Here is a 21725-nt window from a genome sequence, read left to right as displayed (position 1 = left end):
GAGATGGAGTCCTCCACAGCTTGGTTGGGGCCCGGCGTGGCCGCTAGGGGGAGCTGCCTGCTTCCCACAGCCCGGCTGGACGAGCTTTCAGCCCCACCCGGTGGGCTATAAAAGGGCCCAGCCACCACCACTCGGTGAGCCAGAGTTGGGAGGAAGAAGGAGATGAAGTTTGCCTGGGAGGAGTGGTGGAGAATTGTGAGTTTGTGCTTTGGGACTGTGTTTGGGACTGTGTTTGGTCTGTGTGGCACGGGGAAGACGTGTCACACAGCTGAAGAAAAAATAAAACCTGTGTGTTTTTGTACATGTTGCCTCTGCGTGGCTGCTTCACCACTTCTATTGCGCTCAGCTAATAAAATAATAAGCAGACCACTATTAGAAGATCTAAGCCTATGGTTTGGAACTCATGGGGGACAGACATTCCAAAATGTAGAAAGAAGCAAAATTATTTAAGACTTTATATATCACTAGCCATGTTGCTGCCCATCTAAGACAAGTTGAAATCAAGTAATCAATGTAGACCTCAGCATTAACGTTTGCAGTGACACATATGATGCATATGTCTCTGTTATACGCCATTTGGTATGGGATTCATAAAAGCTGTGTTAATGTTTGTGATACTGGAATTACAGATGCAATGCATTTCATTTCTACAGATGTTTCTGATGCGCCACCTGTTGGAATGACAAATTCAATTGATATATCGCTGTTTTATACCATTTGGTATGGCATTCATAAAAGCAGTGTTAATGGTTGTGATGCACCATTTACTGGAATTAAAAATGCAATGCATTTTATCACTATTCATGTTGCTGATGCACCATCTGTTGGAATGAGAAATTCCATGGATATATCTCTGTTATATACCATCTGGTATGGCATTCATAAAAGCCGTGTTATCGTTTGTGTTGCACCATCTATTGGAAAGACAAACGCAATGCATTTTATTTCTAAAAATGTTTGAGATCGAACATCTTTTGGAATGCCAGAGACATAGTAACCTGATGGACACACAACCACTTATCCTTTGATCAGGGTGGATTAGTAGTATGTTCAAGTCAATTTAAAAAAAAAAACATTGGTAGCCAATGTAGTGAGGTTAAGACTGCAGTGATGTGCTCATATTTTCTTATTTTAGTTAAGATTCATGCTGCTGCATTCTAAACTATTTGCAAGCGATCATCACAGTGAAGTAGGTCAGTTAAGCAGGAGGTGGATTTGGATGGATTACTAATACTTTGATACGCTGTGTACTGATCACAGGGATCTTTTAGAATTTTAATAAGACTTCTGGATCCATCGATGTAATTTAAAACATCCTTTTATTAATTAATAATGTGACTTATTCTTCTTCAACAAATGTATTACTCAACCTAGTATATGTTGTGTAAAATCAACTGCAGTTTATTTGACATGCTAAGAACAATCAGAGTGAAATACAAAAATGTATTGTATTTAGCACATTTCATGGCAAACACCATTGCAATGTGCCTTCTTTGCACAGACCTGCTGTTTATAGGTTTGTATAATTGATGAAGCGACTATGCAGTAGCTCTTTTCAAATCACACTGGACACGAGTGTATGTGCCTTGCAAAATAAATCCTGGAAGCAAACTCAAGGCCAAGATTAAATTAGTTACTCTTCCTTCAGAGACATCTTCAGAAACAGAAAGCAAATACATTTAACACATTTACTGCTGGACCATTTATTACTAGGACACTGCAGTGTAGGTCCAAGCACATATGATAAATAATTAACTCTACCAAAACTTTTTATTGTCAACAGTAACACTGTTAAAAATGTAAAGAAAACTGGTGATTACTTTGTTTAGATCAGCAACGTGACTAAAAGTCTCCATTTGATCGAGAATGGCCGAAGCATGGCACCACACAGTGTGCCACATATCTAGGATGTTTCTTTGTGCTGTTCACGCTTGCTGCACACAACACATCTGGTATTTGGTGACTGTTTGTGCTCGATGGGCAGCCAAATGTCCATATAGTGCTGTCCTGACAGTTGGGACAATTCAGGGCAGCTATTCTCATCAGTGCCAGAGCCCACAGGTTCCACATTATCTATTTGATTATCACTATCTCAATCATTGCCATCATCATCAAAATATCCCTTCCTTATACCTTGCAAAATATTTAGTTGTTTCAAAATATCAGCAGTTTTACACCTTTTTCATGATGACATAACTATGGATTATCTATTTATAGCACTATTTTCCACAACCTGTTGCCACCAAAAAAAAAAAATTATATATCGATCCACTAGATGGCAGCACTACAGTAGATACTGTAACTGCTCACCAGGAAGCTGTCTGTGTCTACAGTGGCTGTATACTGAGACAAGAGTTGTATCTTACATTGTGTTTTGCCAGTTCTCAATGAGATATGACTTAACTCATGCTTTGCCTTCAAAGTGTTAAGTCAAAAATCAGGAAGTTAATCTTCATTCAAAGGAGAATCTGGAGTAATCTGTTGAGTCAAACACTCAAATGAAAGGTGGCTGGATATGATATTGGGATAACAGATTATTAGCTAACCAAAACAGGATGGACAAACATTTACTTGTTTGAAACTAAGCTAAAAAACATTTCTAAAAATGCCTACTAAAGGGCAAACTTGGCTAGTAACAAGGACTAACACATACCTTTATCAGAATGAAAAGGTTTTACTTTCAAAGGAAAGATCTATCTCAAACATCGAACACAAAAGGCATAAAGGACTTGCTAGACAATAAGGCAATCCCAAGCAAACACAGTCCCAACAATCACAAATCAAACATGAAGTCAAAACTCCAGAAACATCAAAAAGCATAGTACGAACCCAGAAACTGCCACGCGCATTGGAAACGAACCACTAGGAACTGCGGTAGACCCTCCAGATTTATAGCTGGAGTGATAGGGTAGTGATTGGCATGTGCCTCTGGCTCTTGAAGAACCACCCACAAAACACATGGAACATGGCACAGGCCATATAGACAAGAACAAAACCAAAGACTAATGCACATAATCAATTTAAAAAAAAACATGAACATAAATAAATGACACAAATATGAACAAAAAGAGCATGAAAGAAGACTTTGAACCCTAGCCAGGGGAGGAACCCTGACTGAAGCATGACAGTCACGTTGTCACTCTATGGTGGGGATTTTGATTAAATCATTTGAGTTAATAAAATGCATAAGGACCTTAAGAACATTTTCATGAGGGGCATTCTAAACTAATGTTATTTTTTTACAAAATATGACTACATAACTAGAAATACATTGCACTGTTAATTTATGTCATTGTAAAAATAACATTAATATCCTGAGTATCAAGTCTATCCAATTCATTATACGGGAATCATTTCTTAACTGCGGACCCACAGAATGTCAGCAAAGGCTTTTGTGTCTTAAAAAGAAAATAAATGCAACTGGATTTTAAAGTTGGACAGATACAAGCAGGATGGCCCAGATTGCTGCCTTCAGGGTCTGTAGAGCAGAGTGTAGGTAGGCTATATGAATAAGGGGGGCACAGAGAGGCAGGTGATATACCCTTGAACTAATATTGGGTCCCAAAGGTTTTACAAAGCACAAGGACTCTGGCTTGTACTTGGGAGTTAGAGGTGCAGTAAAAAGAAGGGGCTGGCAGGTGACAGCAACACAGGGCAGCCTCAGCACTTTCTTGATTGATCTGTTTATGCATTGCTTTGAATTTATCGCAGAAATGTTTATCTATCGCTTAACCATTTGCCAGTGTGACACTTGCTCTTTTCTTTAGATAAACAGTACTGTTGCATTCAAACAACACAGTCATTTATATTAATCTTCCTGAGCCTGCCAGCTATACTGAATAGACAAAGATTTGTATAATGCCATTGAATGACCATGCCTCTATTTGTTCAGCCATTAGGTAGCAATTTCTCAAAACAGACACTTTAATAAACTTGTCCTCAATGTGAGAACACTGACCCTTTTTCATCCTTGACTCTTTTTGACTCGGTTTTGTTTGGTGTTTTTCCTCAGCTGCTGTATAGCGGTTTTACACTTGTTAAAGTTTAGTAACTGAGTAGTTCTCTATAGGAACAATTTAATTTTCTATCATTTATCTAATTCCCTTTAATTCAGTTCACGCTTACAGGGTTTGACTCTTTCCTGCAGCACTGGGCACAAGACAGGAACACACTCTTACAAACATTCACACTTGCAACTTAGAGTCGTCAACAGACCTAATGAACAATTCTTTGGGATGTGGAAAGCAGACTGTCAAATAAGCAAAGGAGAGGACACTAAATGGGGACCTGATATAAGTCTTCAGAAATCTCAAAGCCATTAATTAAGCTGATCCAACCAAACTCTTTTGACTAAATGGCAATTCACATACTCATGGACACCTGTGAAAATTAAAGGGGAGTGCATTTAAGACTGGACTCAGAAAGCACTTCTTTACTCAGCAAGTTTTGGGATTCAGGAGTGAATCATATAGTTGATTTTTGAATACACAATGGGTGGTCGGAAAAACGAGAGTACATCTTATGAGGAGGATTTAGTTGTCATAGTAGACTCTAAGCTATCGATCTTCCCGACAGTTTTCAGAAGCCATTAAGAAGGCAAACAAAATGTAAGGTTGTACAGCACGATGTGTGAAATCAAGTCCAAGGAGATTATGCTCAACCTTTATAATGCACTGGTTAGGCCTCATCTTGAGTACTGTGTGTGGTTTTGGTCTCTAGGTTACAAAAAGGACATAGCAGCGCTAGAAAAGGTCCAGAGAAGAGCAACTAGGCTGATTCCAGGGCTACAGGGGTTGAATTATGAGGAAAGATTAAAAGAGAGGAGCCTTTACAGTTTAAGCAAAAGAAGACTGAGAGGTGACATGATTGAAGTGTTTAAAATTATGAAGGTATATTTTAAAATTAGGTTATCAAGAACATGTGGACACAGTAAAATTAAGGGTAAACTTTGCACAAACGTTAGAAAGCTTTTCTTTACACAAAGAACGATAGACACTTGGAATAAGCGGCCAAGTAGTGTGGTAGACAGTAAGACGTTGTGGACTTTCAAAACTCAACTTAATGTTTTTTTGGAAGAAAAAAATTGATAGGACTGGCAAGCTTTGTTGGGCTGAATGACCTGTTCTCTTCTAGATTGTTCTAATGTTCTAATGATATAAAAACCTTAAAGCCATTAAGAAGGATCTTGATGAGATGCTGAGACATGTTAGATATACATTAACAAACAAATGCAATGAATGGTCTCCTCTTGTTTGTCCAATTTCCATATGTTTTTTATACCCAGTGGAGAATGCACAAAGGGATATATTGTAGTGGAGCAAATAAAGATGGAGGACAAAGCCAAATACTTGGGGTGCTGTAGCAAGAAGATTATTTATGTCAATGCAATTTATGAAATGTATTTAATAAATCTATGCAATTCCGCTGAGAGAGAGAGAGAGATTGACAAATAACAGCTGTAAGTCAGGTTAGAGAGATAGGCACAAGCAGGTTGTTTTCAGAAGTGCTGATTTCCACTTAACCAATATGGTTACAGAACCCAGAGCTTGTGAAGGTATTAACAACCAGCCAGTTCTGACATTAATTCTGTGAATATGTAAATATGTGAGTGTTTATAATGACAAGTACACAGCACAACATCACAGGCGTCACTATGTCACCGACATTTCTAGCTGCTGGATGGGACATCTGATTTGTCAGCATTCTCCCACTTGGCTGTGATGTCCCTATGCTTCTTTCTGGCCTAAATATTTATGTATACAGGTTATGCCTTATAGTATTTCTGGAAATTAATGTTACCTTTTAAAGCAAGTTAAAAACATATATCTTTTTTTGTATCATATTTCTCTCTCTTGTAATTATTTTCTACATTGGTACAAAAAGTATAGTATTTTGCTCTAGTTAATTCTGCATCAAGAACAACATTCCAGGGGATAGAGAGCGCTCTCTGCTGGATACTTTGTTTAAATGGAGCAAAAAAAACAAGAAATGAAATGAATATTATGTGCCTCAATGCACCTTCCTAAAGAATATGGTTGTTCTCTCTGGAACTACTGATGAGCATTTTTGGATTAGATCAAGGTCAACATTGGAATGAGATACCACCTTCCTGGAGTGTTGAACTAAAAGAAGTGGAGATTCCTTTGTTTCAGTGCCCTAAAGGGAAATCTTCTCGAGGCTGTGGGGGGAAAAAGGACTGTTAATGACAGTACCCCCTCTTGTCCTGGGGTGGTACCACTTACTTTAGCTGAACCTGGAAAGTGACCCTCTAGTGCACATGTGGGACAATATATACTGCACAAATGCCACACAGACAGCGACTAGTAGGGACTGATGCTATAGATCAGTGCTTCCCAACACTTTCTATGCCCGGCACCACAGAAAATGTTTGGTTTATATTTGCACCCCCCATAAAACTAATATAACATCTGAAGATGAAGAAATCAAATTTGTAATTATTGAAACACAAATTATACTACATACAGTATATCTTTTAACTCAGTGCATAAAATTAAAACATAGATTAAGCAATTTACCTTTATAAATCTCAATAATCTTGTAAATGTGGCTTCTGTGAAGCTTACACACTAGATTGATAATTTGGGGGTCGGGGTATCCCGAGAAGCACCAAGCGCAGAGAGGAAATGACATGCAATCAAAGATTCAGGGGTTTGTGGGTCTGGAGACCCCTGTGAAACAACAGGTACCGGCGCCTCACTCAGGAATGAAACACAGTCGACAAGTGTTGTCTCCCAATTACACCTGCACTGCAGTTTCAAACCACTTGTGCTGCACAGATAAAATTACTGCACTACCACCAAGACCACCAGCAGAAAAGATGGGTGAGGGGACGCTGGCACACGCAAGTTGCTGCCGCTCCTCCCTGTTAACAACACTTTTCGCAAAATTCGCCTTAATGCTACACTTTCTCACGCTTGTTTTATTTCTTTCATTGTATGTATAGTTTGTGGATACAGCCGACTTGAATTGCATGGATTGCTACAGATTTAATGGACTCTACTTTGACTGGGAACAGCTGAGTCTGTGGATCACGGGACAAGACCTACGAACATTTCTTGTACCTGGCGATCTATGAACTCGGGATGATCTGTCTCCGTGATTATATTCGCTATGCTGATCTGCTCCCGTTTCATCTTACAGTACTCTACGACTGGGATCTGATCTAATGCTCATACTAACCTGGCTTATGGCTCCGGGCGATCACGCATGAACTTACCAAGCATTACTGTTTGTGGCTGTGTATTGGAACGTCCAAATCCTGCTACCTCCTCCTGCTATGCTTTCTGCTGCTTTGCTATCGCCGTTCATCTCATCTACACTACCACACCCGCCTGTCCTAATGGTTCCGCTATGCTGTGCTGCTTCTCCACTGCTTTTTAGATAAGTATTGCCAAGTATCATGCTAAAATACTCTCATGACAAACTCCTTCTTATTAAACAGTTTGTCCAGAGCAAATAGTCTGATTGGAACATCCTAAAAGACGCCGGTATTTTGCAGCGCCGAAATATATACATCGCGGGTCAGGTCGCTGCCACCGCTGGGCTGCGAATGAAAAGACAACCGGCAGCATTTGCTCAAGAATAAGCATTCCTTCTCATGGCCCTGGAAATACAAGTGTCAGTGTGCCAAATTTACATTGTGTGGAAATAAACAACACGGCTCTGTGCAAAAAGATGCCTCATTAACTAATATTGCATTGTTTAACTCGAGATCTCTTAATGGCAAAGGATTGGTGCTGTCAGAACTCATCACTGACACCAAACTTGATATACTGTGTTTAACGGAGACTTGGCAAAAACCAAACGAATTGACGTCTCTCACGGAGGCGACTCCACCTGGTTTCACTTTCCATACAGAACCTCGCAGCTCTAGACAAGGAGGTGGGCTAGCGGTAATTATCAGAGCAGACTTAAATATCAAACAAATCCCAATTGACTGTCCACTGTCTTTTGAGTGCCTGGCTCTTAAACTAATAACGGAAACAGGTCCTGTCTCACTCATTGTTCTTTATCATCCCCCAAAATACAATGCATCCTTCTTATCTGATCTGATTGAACTTTTAACCCACCTAAGCTCTTACTCTCAGAGAATTATCCTTCTTGGTGATTTCAACATCCATATTGACATTACTACATCTAAACTGAGAAATGAATTCCTATCCTTACTGGACTGTTTTGACTTGACACAACATGTTGATTTTCCCACCCACTCTGGTGGTCATATATTGGATCTGATCTGCACTTCTGGACTATCTGTTGCCAATATTTACAGCACTGATTTGGGACTCTCTGACCATAAAGCAGTATTTTCACTGTCTCACTGCCTTTCCCTCCTCTTACCTGTAAACGACAAATTTCTTACAGAAACCTTAAAAATCTGTCCCTCTATCCTTTCTGGATCCATTTCTGATCTTTTACTCTCTGCACCTATTCAGCCAACACTAGATAGTCTTCTTGTCCACTATAACTCAGCCCTTCATTCAGCATCAGATAAAACAGCTCCTTTAAAACATAAGGAGGTTTCCTTTAAATCTTCAGCTCCTTGGTATAACTCAGAATTGCGATCTATGAAAGCAGCTGGCCGATGCCTTGAGAGAATGTCACGTAAGACTGGCCTCACCGTGCACATCCAGGCTTTCTCTGACCACCAAAGAGCTTACAGAGAAGCACTAACTGCTGCTAAGAACACCCACTATGGCAGAATAATAGAAAGTGGCCACATAACCCAAGGGTTTTGTTTTCTGTAGTTAATAATACTACTCGAACCTGCATCTGGCCCAACTACCTCTTCTACTGAAGTCTGTGAGGATTTCCTCCACTTTTCCGTAACAAAATTAAAGATCTAAATAATTCAACTAACATAAATACATCATCTGTTTATATCTCTCCCTGTTTTCCCACTCCATCCAGCTCCTTCTCTAAGTTCTCGCCAGTCACATCTGCGTTTGTTAATGACCTGCTTTGTAAGATGAGGCCAACTACTTGTGTACTGGACCCCATCCCCAGCACACTACTTAAATCCTGCCTTTATGCCATAATCCCGACTGCTACAACAATAATAAACTCATCCCTTGACACTGGCTCTGTGCGCTCACTTTTAAAATCGCTTCTGTAACCCCAATGTTAAAAAGTCTGGTCTTGATGCTGACAATCTTAACAATTTCCGCCTATTTCCCACTTACCTTTCCTGTCAAAAGCTCTTGAGCGTGTTGTAGCTTCCCAGCTCACCAATTACTTAACGTCTAATAATTTGATGGAACCCTTTCAGTCTGGTTTCAGGGCAGCACAGCTGTGAAACTGCTCTGCTACGAGTAACCAATGATTTGCTTATGGCAGCAGACTCTGGACAAACCAGCATATTAATTCTGTTAGACCTCAGTGCAGCATTTGACACTGTCAGACATGACATTCTACTGTCCAGAATGGAGAACATGCTGGGTATCTCTGGCACTGCCCTCCAGTGGTTCAAGTCCTATCTGACTGATAGGCAAGAGTTTGTTAGTCTTGGCAACAGCAGATCCAGCTCGCCAGTCACACAAGGAGTTCCTCAGGGCTCTGTCCTCGGCCCTCTTCTCTTCTGTATTTATATGCTTCCCCTTGGCCATATTATTTGTAGCTATGGACTGGGCTATCATTTTTATGCAGATGATACTCAACTCTACTTCAATGTTAAAAGTGGAACTTCATCAGAGCTTTCTCAGCTCACAACCTGCCTTAGTGAAATTAAAACCTGGATGGAGCAGAACTCTTTAAAATTAAACTGCAACAAAACTGAACTCCTGCAAATTGGGACTAAAATGCAACTTAATAAAATGAGCTCCTTCCCAGTCCATCTTGGTGGTGATCTCATCAGACCTGCCTCTACTGCAAAGAATCTTGGTGTCATTTTTGATTCCTCCCTTTCTTACTCCCCCACATAAATCACATTAAGAAACTTTCTTACTTTCACCTCCGTAACATATCCCGTGTTCGCTCCTTCCTCTCCTTTTCTAATGCTGAGAAACTTGTCCATGCTTTTATCACATCCCGCATAGATTATTGTAACTCGCTGTTGGCAGGTGCCCCTTCTAATCTTATATCACAGCTCCAGCTTATTCAAAACTCGGCTGCAAGAGTCCTTACTTGAACCAGCAGCAGCGAGCACATCACACCCATCCTGCTCCGTCTTCACTGGCTCCCTGTGTCTTACAGAATCGAATATAAAATCCTACTAATAACCTACAAAGCCTTAAATAACCTCGCCAAACTACATCAGTGACCTTCTCCATCACTATGTGCCTGCCCACCCACTAAGGTCCTCTGATTCTGGCAATCTTGTTGTGCCTCACACTAATCTTCACTCCATGGGTGACAGGGCCTTCAGCTGTATAGTGCCCAGACTCTGGAATGACCTACCGAAATTAATCAGATCAGCTGACTCCATGAATTCTTTTAAAAAACAACTCAAAACTCATCTGTTCAGGAAGGCTTTTAGCTCTACTTGACTTTATTACCCTTCTCTCAGTTTACCTCTCTGTCAAGATGCTCATGTAACCTGTATGTGTGTGTGTGTGTGCTGGACTATCAATTGTGTTGTCTGTTAGGCTTTTTCTCTGAATTTACTGTCTTAATCTTCTTTATTTATTTATTTGCTCTGTACTATGCTATATACTGTATACCCTGCTGTTCTTTCTTATATTCTGTAAGTGCCTTGAGCATGGGAAAGGCGCTATATAAATAAAATGTATTATTATTATTATTATTATTATTATTATTATGGGCTTAGTATAAGCAGCGGGTGTTATATCCAATTCAGCGCACAAAATGTCGGTCAAACCTCAAAATTAGTGATGTTTCATGTTTTAGGGCTTGCAAAAAAATCTATACAATACCTTGACCTTCTCTGTTGATGATTGCAATGTCCAAACTCCATTCTCATTTGCCTTTATGAACACTCCACTCGCACGCAATGCTTGATTCTTTTCATTTCATAGAGCAAGAGCACAAACTAATAAATGGCCCACAAATGATGGCACACTACACGATAGTTGGCAATGCACTTCACTCACTTTTGGCCAATCGTGATGCAGCCTTCCTCTTTGTGGCACCTTCTGAAATGCCATCTTGCACCCCAATTTGGGAACCCCTACCATAGATGAATTTATGTTATTACTGTACAATTCATTTGTACAATTTGTCTATGGCCATATTCTATTTTTGTTGAATTACAATGCTATAAATGTACTCACCATGCCCCTACACTTTTAATTGTTATAAAACATTGAATCCCAGTGGATTTAATTTTCTTTTTTTGACACTGATCAACTGGAAAACACTGCTTAACATCAAAGTGGGCACAGGTCTGTACAAACTGCTCTAAATTAATTACACATTAAGTCAAAACTGAGTTGCTATAAACAAGCCATTTAGGCACAAATAATCAAAACCATATTTAACAGCAAACATTACCAGTATGTCTCTTTGATTTAGTTAAAAAATATTTTTAAGTAGGATTAATAAATACTTCAATCAAAAAAAATTTTTTTTATTACTCTTGTACACAAATTTTGTCTCCTCTAGCTATAAGCACAAACATTAAAAAATGAAGGAAAGTGCAAAGTTTTACATGCTGTCAACAAGAACATTAATTGTAAATGAAAGATGGGTGACGTTGACTTACAAGGCAGAATCTTTCAAAAGGATTAAGAGGATAATGTTGACACAAAATCCTCATCCTCCAGGCAAAGCACAGAAGCAATTAAAAAGGAAAATAAATACATTAGTTAATATCATAAGAAATGTTAAACATAAATTAAATTTACAATGCTATCGTCAAAGCAGAGTTAAAGTACTGCAAGGAACAGCAGGCAAAACAGATGTGGGACGCTTTAGAAACAGGGTGAAGAATTGTAAATTTGTACAACATCAAGACAAAAGAGTATGTCCTGTACTAACAGGCTATTAGGACTAAACCTCTTTGGCTTTAAATAATGGCTAGATGAGGACCTAATGCAAATTTAAACTTCTGACTTGGCATAAAGCTACACACATTTTCACGGCAGCCTCACACCATGCATGCGCAGTTTTTGGCTCTGTTTTGCAAATGTGCAGAATCCAATGTCAAAACAGTGCTACTGTTTCTGTGGTCTCCCTTTCTTTTTTAAACTCACATCCATGACACAGGCTTTATTGAATACCGAAATTAATTGCATATCATTTGCAAATTTATGACACATACGTAATTGTAATCAATCTAACAATATAATGGTCCACGGGATTGCCATTATTCCAAATTCCACAGCTGCTGTTGCTACTCTAAGTGTACCATACAGAGTATTCTAACCCATTGTATCTGTGTGATGAATCACAGATGCACAGCAGCTATCAGAAAGTTTTACAGCGGATTGTGTCGAGAGCGCAGAGGATTATTGGGATACAACTTCTAGTCCTGGAGGGACTGCCTCATCTGCCTCAGGAAAGCCACCAGCATTTGCATGGATTCCACTAGCCATAATACAGTCTATTTCATCTTCACCCATCTGGCCGGCAAACGCTTCAGATCCTTTCCTGCATGGACCTCGAGGCTCAGAAACAGTTTAATTACAAGGGCTATAAACACATTCAATCAGTCCATCAAGTGCTCCCAGTAGAACTGTTTGCACTTGTAATTACAATTATGTCACTCTGAACTTGAACAAAAATGATCAATATTAAATAGTTTTCATGCACCTGGATAGTTAGCTATGAGTTGTGACTACTTTGTTTGCCTTTTTTGCTTGTTTGTTATTTTTGTGTAGTGATTTGGATACTGCTGCTTGAGCTGGTCTGCATTGTGTTCTGAGAAATGTATGTTATTGGAAGGACTGCGAGGAATACAGAGAATGCTTGCTGAATTTCTACCAAAATAACAAATAAATGTATCATTGTCATTGAAGTTGTGTCTCCTTCTTCACTTGCTATTTTATTGCACTAGTTTTCTAATGGCATTAAATACATTTGGACAATTTTTGAAAATGTTAGCTTTAAATATAAGATTTATAATTATTATTATTGGGGAACAGTCACATATCTAGTAAGAACAGTTATGCCCTCTTTAAAAAATGCCCAAAATTTCAGAAGAAATATGGAATTGTCACTTTTTGATTACAAAGGCATTAACTCTTTTAGACATATTTATCTTTTCCTTTTCTCCCAAGGTTGAATATTTGTCCAAAAAATTCAGTTTTCTAAAAAGCACACAAAGCTACAAAATCAACATAAAATACTTAACAAATTTCACTTTGTTTTATGTTCCATGAGACTCTACAGTATGTAAAATCACATACTTATTATGTATTTATAATATACCTTGTTTGTCTCATCACTCATAAGCTGAAAGGCACTTTCTAAAAAAAACTGCTGCCTGTCTTTCATTTTTGATTTCCAAATCACTTGCATCAAAATCCGAGTTCAATAAGTCAAAGTACGAATAAACAATAAAAAATAAATAAATAATGCCTTGCACAATTGCTTTGCTCTCTCGCCCGGTGTCAATGCCATCCATGTTTACTCTGTGCTACTCATGCGCATGCAGAGGTTTGACGTCAAGTCAACAAGTCTAACGGTCCTCATAGCAAAGAGGGCCTACCTATAACATAATGGTGAATTTTGTTGACGCTTACAGATGATTACTGCCCTCTGCCCTGGATGTTGACTAAAGCTGACATCCGCTTTCAACCCCTGCTGTCGAGAAAATTCGACATCAACTCTGAAAGATTTAAAATATCAAGCAGACACAGTCACCTTTTAGTCACGCTTCTATAAATAATCGTCACAGATCTGGCTGAATCTCTCTCTACGATTCTTTCTCCATTCCTTTGTGCCCTCAAGTTCTTCTTCTCCTAGAACTTTGTTTTCTTTCCTTACTTTCCCATTCTCTCCTAGTGGAATTTTTAACACTAGAATTCCTGAATCCTACGAAACAACTTGTTTTGTTATATTTGTACCTTTTGTGAAAGTGCTTATTTGATATTTGGACTTCAGTCTTTACACATTATACCCTTCATGGCAAAATTTTGTCGTTAGTACTAAAACATGAAAAAAGTTTGCCTTTTAGGTATGTGTTCAACATTTCTTGCATTTCCTGTCATCCTACACTTACATAGACACGGAAAACACATGAAATGAATTATACAACTCCAGGTACCTCACTCCCAGATAATCAAGGCTTGAGCTGGGAGAGCTTTTTGCCCTTTCTTCAGCGGTTTGGGGGATGTTATAGCAGGCTGCTTGCTGCTTGTGCTGATCAACACATTTACAAAACTTAAGAAGCTGAATGGTAAGGTGCAAAGGGATTTAAGGTGGGCCGGGATTACAAGTTTTTTTGTAGGCTTCAGGAATTCTAGTGTTAAAGACTGCAACCATTGCAGCCAAGTTGCTTTTGGCCACTTTATTGAATTCTCCTGCTTTTGTCCCTCCTGCAATCTGGAAGTCATCATTTTACAACTTTACTCTTCTTGAATTTTCTGCATCCCGGATGAGCAACTTCCTCTGGCTCTACTATCCACAACTGGCTTCATGCTGTTCATTTTGTAAAGAGATGGTTGGGGATTGCTCCATGAGACAGTTTCTGCTGTCCACCTTTCTTGTTTTTTGTTTTTCACTTACTTCATTCTGCACTACGGCGTGTTGTTTGTGTGTGCCAGTTTACCTGTCAACTCTTTTTTTTTTCTCTCTTATTGTGTTCTCTTATCTCAGATGAGGCAGGTGGACACTAGTGGGCGATATTTTGTTTTTGTTCTTACATAGCCCAAAAATAAGTGTTTTGTTGGTTTCATTTGACTGTATTCATTTTTCATTTTATGAATAAAAATTTGATCACCAAAAAAAAAAAAAAAAAGAAATAGTAGTTTTGAACTGGATAGACAGTGTTGTGCATGTGAGCACCAGAGGTGTCTAAAGGGTTCTCGTATTGGATAACATAGGGAGATGGTTAAAGGTGTGGCACAGGAACTAATCTCTCTTCTGTTTTTACCTCTGGAATGGAGGGACATCCACCGGAAGAGGTCTGACATCAATTCCAGAAGAACTCCTGTGGCTCTACCTGTTCCACTCACAAAAACTCAGAATGTGCCTGGATGTCTGTGTTAAGTTTAAAACCAGCTAACCAATGGGTCAGACATCACGACAGCTAGTGACTTGAGCCTGGACAGAAATAACAACAACAAGAAGTAGTTACATACAGAGGATTTAGATGTATCACAGTACAGAAACTGCACTTGTTAAAGTAGTAAATGACTTGCGGGTAAATGCAGACAGAGGCCATCTATCTGTTCTCATCCTCTTAGATCTGAGTGCTGCATTTGACACCATTGATCATAATATTCTTAGAAATCGCCTTAGTCAATGGGTGGCCCTCTCTGGCAGTGTCTTAAATTGGTTTGAATCCTACCTGGCAGGGAGAAAATTCTTTGTGAGTTGTGGTAATCAAATCTCAAAGACACATGATATCCGATATGGTGTTCCACAAGGCTCTATCCTGGGTCCGCTGCTCTTCTCAATCTACATGCTTCCGTTAGGTCAGATTATCTGAGGTTACAACGTGAGTTACCACAGCTATGCTGATGACACACAGCTGTACTTATCTATAGCACCTGATGACTCCGACTCTTTCGATTCACTAACACAATGTCTTACTGGTATTTCTTAATGGATGAATAGTAATTTTCTCAAACTAAATAAAGAGAAAACTGAAATTTTAGTAATTGGCAATAATGGATTCAGTGAGGTTATCAGAAATAAACTTGATGCACTAGGATTAAAAGTTAAGAGGGAAGTAAAAATTTAGGGTAACCGTTGACTGTAATCTGAATTTTAAATCGCATATTCATCAGACCACTAGGACAGCATTTTTTCACTTAAGAAACATAGCTAAAGTTAGACCTCTTATATCATTGAAAGATGCAGAGAAATTAATTCACGCTTTTGTTTTCAGTAGACTAGATTACTGTAACACACTCCTCTCAGGACCACCCAAAAAAGATATAAATCATTTGCAACGAGTGCAGAATGCAGCTGCTAGAATCCTAACTGGGAAAAGAAAATCCGAACACATTTCTCCAGTTTTGATGTCACTACACTGGTTGCCTGTGTCATTCAGGATTGACTTTAAAATACTGCTTATGGTTTATAAAGCCTTAAATAATCTCGCTCCATCTTATATATCGGAATGCCTGAGCGTTATATTCCAAATCGTAACCTTAGATCCTCAAATGAGTGTCTCCTTAGAATTCCAAAAGCTAAACTTAAAAGAAGTGGTGAGGCGGCCTTCTGCTGTTATGCACCCAAAATCTGGAATAGCCTGCCAATAGGAATTCGCCAGGCTAATACAGTAGAGCACTTTAAAACACTGCTGAAAACACATTACTTTAACATGGCCTTCTCATAACTTCACTTTAACTTAATACTGATACTCTGTATGATCAATTCTTCATAATAATTATTCACAGTGGCTCCAAAATCCGTACTGACCCCTACTCTCTCTTCTGTTTCTTTTTCTGGTTTTTGTGGTGGCGGCCTGCGCCACCACCACCTACTCAAAGCATCATGATGCACCAACATTGATGGACTGAAAGCCAGAAGTCTACGTGACCATCATCATCAGGTCCTTCCATGAAAACCCTAAATACAAAGAGGACTGTTTGACTTATGTTAGGTAGATTGCCCAGAGGGGACTGGGCGGTCTCTTGGTCTGGAACCCCTACAGATTTTATTTTTTGCTCCAGCCTTTGGAGTTTTTTTTTGTTATTTCTGTCCACCCTGGCCATCGGACCTTACTCTTATTCTATGTTAATTAATGTTGACTTATGTTTATCTTTTATTGTGTCTTCTATTTTTCTATTCATTTTGTAATGCACTTTGAGCTACATTTTTTTGTATGAATATGTGCTATATAAATAAATGTTGATTGATTGATTGATTGATTGATTGATGTACTTTATTAGCCCACAAGGAGAAATTGTCTTTTCATATGGCCATTGGAAGTCAGAGCGCTGGGGGTCAACCATTGTACAGCGCCCCCTGGGGAAATTTTTGGTTAAGGGCCTTGCTTAAGGGTCCAGCAAACTAGGATCCCTCCTGAAAGTAATGGAATCGAAACAGGCAACCTTCCAGATACCAGTGGAGATCTTTAGCCTCAGAGCCGCCACTCTGCCTATCAAGGATGTAGCTCAAAGTGCTTTATAACATATCAATGAAGTAGTTACATGCAAAGAAGTACAAACTAAATATAGATAAGAATAATAATGAATAAAAAGTATACAATTTGAAACACAAATTTTTGGTTTCTATTCAAGATTTGAAAAACAGGATTTTGCTTCAGAACTAAGTCAGCAAAAGAACAGACTGTGGACTGGAGCCAGGAATCAGCCCTTCTTTGACCAGAATGATGTCAGAAAGGTCCTTAAACAAACACAAATCAAAAAAAGCTCAGGTCCAGATGGAAGAAGTGGCCATCTGTTTCATTACTGTGCAGAGGAGCTCTCTCCAATATTCAACTCCATATCTGAAATCTCCTTGGATTTACAGCAAGTGTCCAGCCTATAGAAACAGGCAACTGTCATTCCATTGGCAAAAACTGCATACCCCAAAGATTTAAATGACTTTAGACCAGTGGCATTAACTTCTCAGATCATGAAACCCTTTGAGAAGTTAATTAAGTAGCAACTACTTAACAACACTGAGGCTCTTCTGGACCCTCACCAATTTGCATACAGAGCAAAGAGGGGTGTGCAGGACACCACAGTAACATTTTTAAATTTATTATATGAGCAATTGGAAGGATCAAGAAACCATACAAGATTGATGTTTATAGACTTTTTGTCAGCTTTTAATACACTCCAGCCCTGCATTTTAGTTGATAAATGGATTGATCAATTCTGTTTGGGCCCTAACTTGGTGGGGTGGATTCTGGACTTTTTAAGAAACAGAAAACAGAATGAATGTCAATGACTGTTTCTCTGATAGCCTAAGTACATCTATGGGCACTCTGCGATTTTGTTGTTTAACTTCCCTTTTGTTTCTCCTGTATACAAATGACTTGAGGAGTTTACACAAGGACATACATATCCTGAAATTTGCAGATGGCTCTGTCATTGTTAGTCTTCTACAAGATAAGGAATGCGGCCATGGACCTATTGTCAATAAATTTGTACGATGGTGTGATTGCTCTAATTTATGACTTCATGTTTCTAAGACAAAAGATATGGTTGTAGATTTCAAGTGCTCTCCATCATCCATTGTCTTAACTTTAATTAAAGGGGATACAGTGGAGATGGTAGAGCAATACAAATATCCGGGAACAAACTAAACTTTGATCTTAACACAGCGTAAATCTGTAAAACAGGGCAGTGACGTCTTTTCTTTTTTAGGAAGCTCAACTGTTTTAAAGTGGACAAAACCATGATGACCTTTATTGAATCAATTGTTACATTTGCTTTTATCTGTTGGTTTGGTAACCTCAGCAATAAGAATATAAATCATCTTAACATCATTATAAAAAATCTGTAGTAAAATTATTGGTTCACAGCAGACGTCTATCACTGAAATGTATTGCAAACAGTTTAGAGAGAAAGCCAACTCAATTCTGTCAGACAGATGCCATCCTCTTTCCTCGAAAAAATCCAGCTGTTGCCATCAGGTCTGCAGATTTAGGTTTCCAAAGGTGAAGAGCAACAGATTTAAGATCTGTTTTATTCCAAGAGCTGTAAGCATTTTAAATTCTGTTACTTGCAGGGTTGCTACAAAATGTTACATTCTGCATTATTATGTTGTGTACGGTTGAAAGTAATTATTCTTCTTTGTATTGATCTTGAGTGTGCGTGTTTATGCAGTAACATTGGTTGTGAAATGTTGGATCTCTGTAACAATGTATTCTGTTTTTGTACTTTCCTTCTGCAAACAAATTTCCCTCTGGGATAAAAAATGCCTACCTAAACCTAAACCTAAACCTAAAAGATAAATAAATAATGCACACTTTATAATGCAAAGTTTGCTTGTTTTTGGTGTTTAACACCATGATTTTTACATTTTTTTGGATGTTAAATATGGCATCCTCCAGAAGCCCCAACACTTTTATCATCTCTTATTTCATTTATACACATTGGGCTCAGAAATAGAGGGAGGGATGTTAGAATTGATTTTAACCAACTTAAAATGAACATTTCTTACATTTAGTCATTTTTTACCCAAACCAGAATAGAGAATGTAAAGAATGACCTAATTGCACATAGAGTACATTCACTGATGCTTTAAATAATGTAACAGCTTTGTACATTTAGCCATCTAAACGTTATATAAAAATTATTTTCCTTTAAAGAATTAACAATAATGAATACTTTATAAAGGAAAGAGCTCCTCTCAAAAGACTTGCTCTGAGTGTGGAAATTAAATGAAAAATTCATTAATTAAAGAATGAATCCAAGAATTCACCACTTAAAAATTCAATCATTTAATTTTTAAGTGCACATAATAGCATAATAATAAAATAAGTTTTGACATGAGCAAGCATTTCAACCCAAAACTGCTTGTCAATTTCTTTTTACACAATGTGACAAAAGTTAAAACGTGAAAGTTCCAGAAGAGGTACAGTAAAAATGACTTCTGTACCCACACTTCGTTGCGTGAAGAAATATTACTCTAATTTGTTGAAAAATTTACACTTAACCAGCATCCATCTTGTTTTAGAGTGCCTTATACTTATAATTGAAGATTTTTCCATTTCAGATTCTGAGGAGTAGCAGCAGGGAACAAGGAAAGCACCAGCAAATTGTGGCACATTCATGTACACACATGTGTCACCATAACATCTGAGATGTGGGAATAAGCATGTGAATGTGGCACTAAGACCATTTACAATCAGAGGGAATGCAATTTCCATTAAGACATTTGAATCCTGGAGCTATGAGGCAGTAACACCAACTGCTGTGTCACAATCCACCTTCCTTAATATCTTCATAATCTGAAGCACCTCCATCATAACCTGTCCTTATCCTTCAAGTAAAATAATGTAATAATTCTTTAAAGTTGCTACCTTTGAAGGAATATTTCATGAAAAATAAATAAGGAAGCAAATAAATATTTAAAATACACTTATCCCATGAAATAATTCATATTGTGATTCAGGCTTCATAATAGAATTACACAATATAAAATTTTTATAAAAGAAATGTACTGTATGATTTTATTGTACGAAGTGTGATCAAAAAGTACGGTGAACGTTGATGCAGAGTGCCATCCAAAGAGCAACGCAAAACAATTCAATGCCAGTTCTGACATGTCCATCCTAGAGCCGAGTTTGTGACAAGTTTCCACTTGTTTGATACTGTCAGTCGTTTGTGAGCCACTGTTGAGTTCAAGTGTGCTTTTCAAGTTTGTCATTAATAATGGATATCGAGCAACGCATTAACATGAAATTTTGTTTCAAATTGCAGAAATCTCAGGAAACCCATCAGATGTTAAAATCGGTTTATGGTGACACTGCACTGACAATTAAGACTGTTTACAAGTGGTTTGATCGATTTCGTAATGGATCTGACTTGGTTGAAGATGAGGACGTCCTTCAACATCAATAACCGAGGAAAATGTTGAAACAGTTTCATTCTTCATCATGACAACACTCCTTGTCACACATCCCTTCTAGTATGACAATTTCTGTCAAAAAAAAAATATATATTATGCAGTGTTCGCATCCACCTTATTCTTCGGATCTGGCACTGTACGACTTCTGGCTGTTCCCTATATTGAAAATGACCATGAAAGGCAAACGATTTCAATCCATTGAGGACATCCAGGCAGCCACGACAGCCCAACTAAAGTCACTCTCGAAAGAAAACTTCCAGAACTGCTTCACAAATTGGCAGGAGCATTTGGATAAGCGCATTCGAAGTGGAGGAGAGTATTTTGAGGGTGACTAGTAGTTTTAAATCTTTTACTACAATAAATGTTTCATTTTTAAAACATTAACCATATTTCTTGATGACACCTCGTATTATTAAATATTCATAAATTAAAACAGTGTGTAAATACAAAAGTTTCGGTATATTTTTGTCATTAAAACAAAATAACCTTAACTATTAATATAAATATTTCCACTACAGTCATATAAGTCGTGTTGCACGTTAACCCCAAGTGTCTGTCAGGCTTGGAATTCAATGTAAATATGGTTAAACCTGAGTGACTCTCAGGTTATGTTGTATTGCTAGCATGTACAGTGTGACACCTGAACAGTACTTTGGATAGTATTCTGCTGCCATCTAGTGGATAAGATAATCATGCTGCAAAAAAAAAAAATCATGAAAATGTCCATGCATTTTGCCATTCAACTCAATTAATATTCATGAGTGGGGTGGAGCCTTCAACTAAAACACGTAACAACATGTGAACAAAAATATGTAAATCCACTTTTATAACAAATTGAAACTGAATTATTATTTGAATCAAGCGATATTAATGTGAACTGGTCATCAGACGTTGACACAGATAGTGAAACTCTTTCTTTGCAATGTCCTTCAGTGTCTTTTTGTTTCTCTTTCCTCATCTCCAAATCACCTTCTGTGCTTGGCTTGACACTCTTTCGTGCTGTCGTGGTCTGAAACACTTCATTTTAAAATCATAACAATCACTTTGGTGTGACGACATGAGCACTAGTCAGTTTATGCAGGTACTTGACTGTCTTTGTTGCACAAGCA

Source organism: Polypterus senegalus, chromosome 7 (genome assembly GCF_016835505.1).
Source record: "Polypterus senegalus isolate Bchr_013 chromosome 7, ASM1683550v1, whole genome shotgun sequence".
Classification (NCBI taxonomy): domain Eukaryota; kingdom Metazoa; phylum Chordata; class Cladistia; order Polypteriformes; family Polypteridae; genus Polypterus; species Polypterus senegalus.
Note: the sequence above shows the minus strand (reverse complement) of the source record.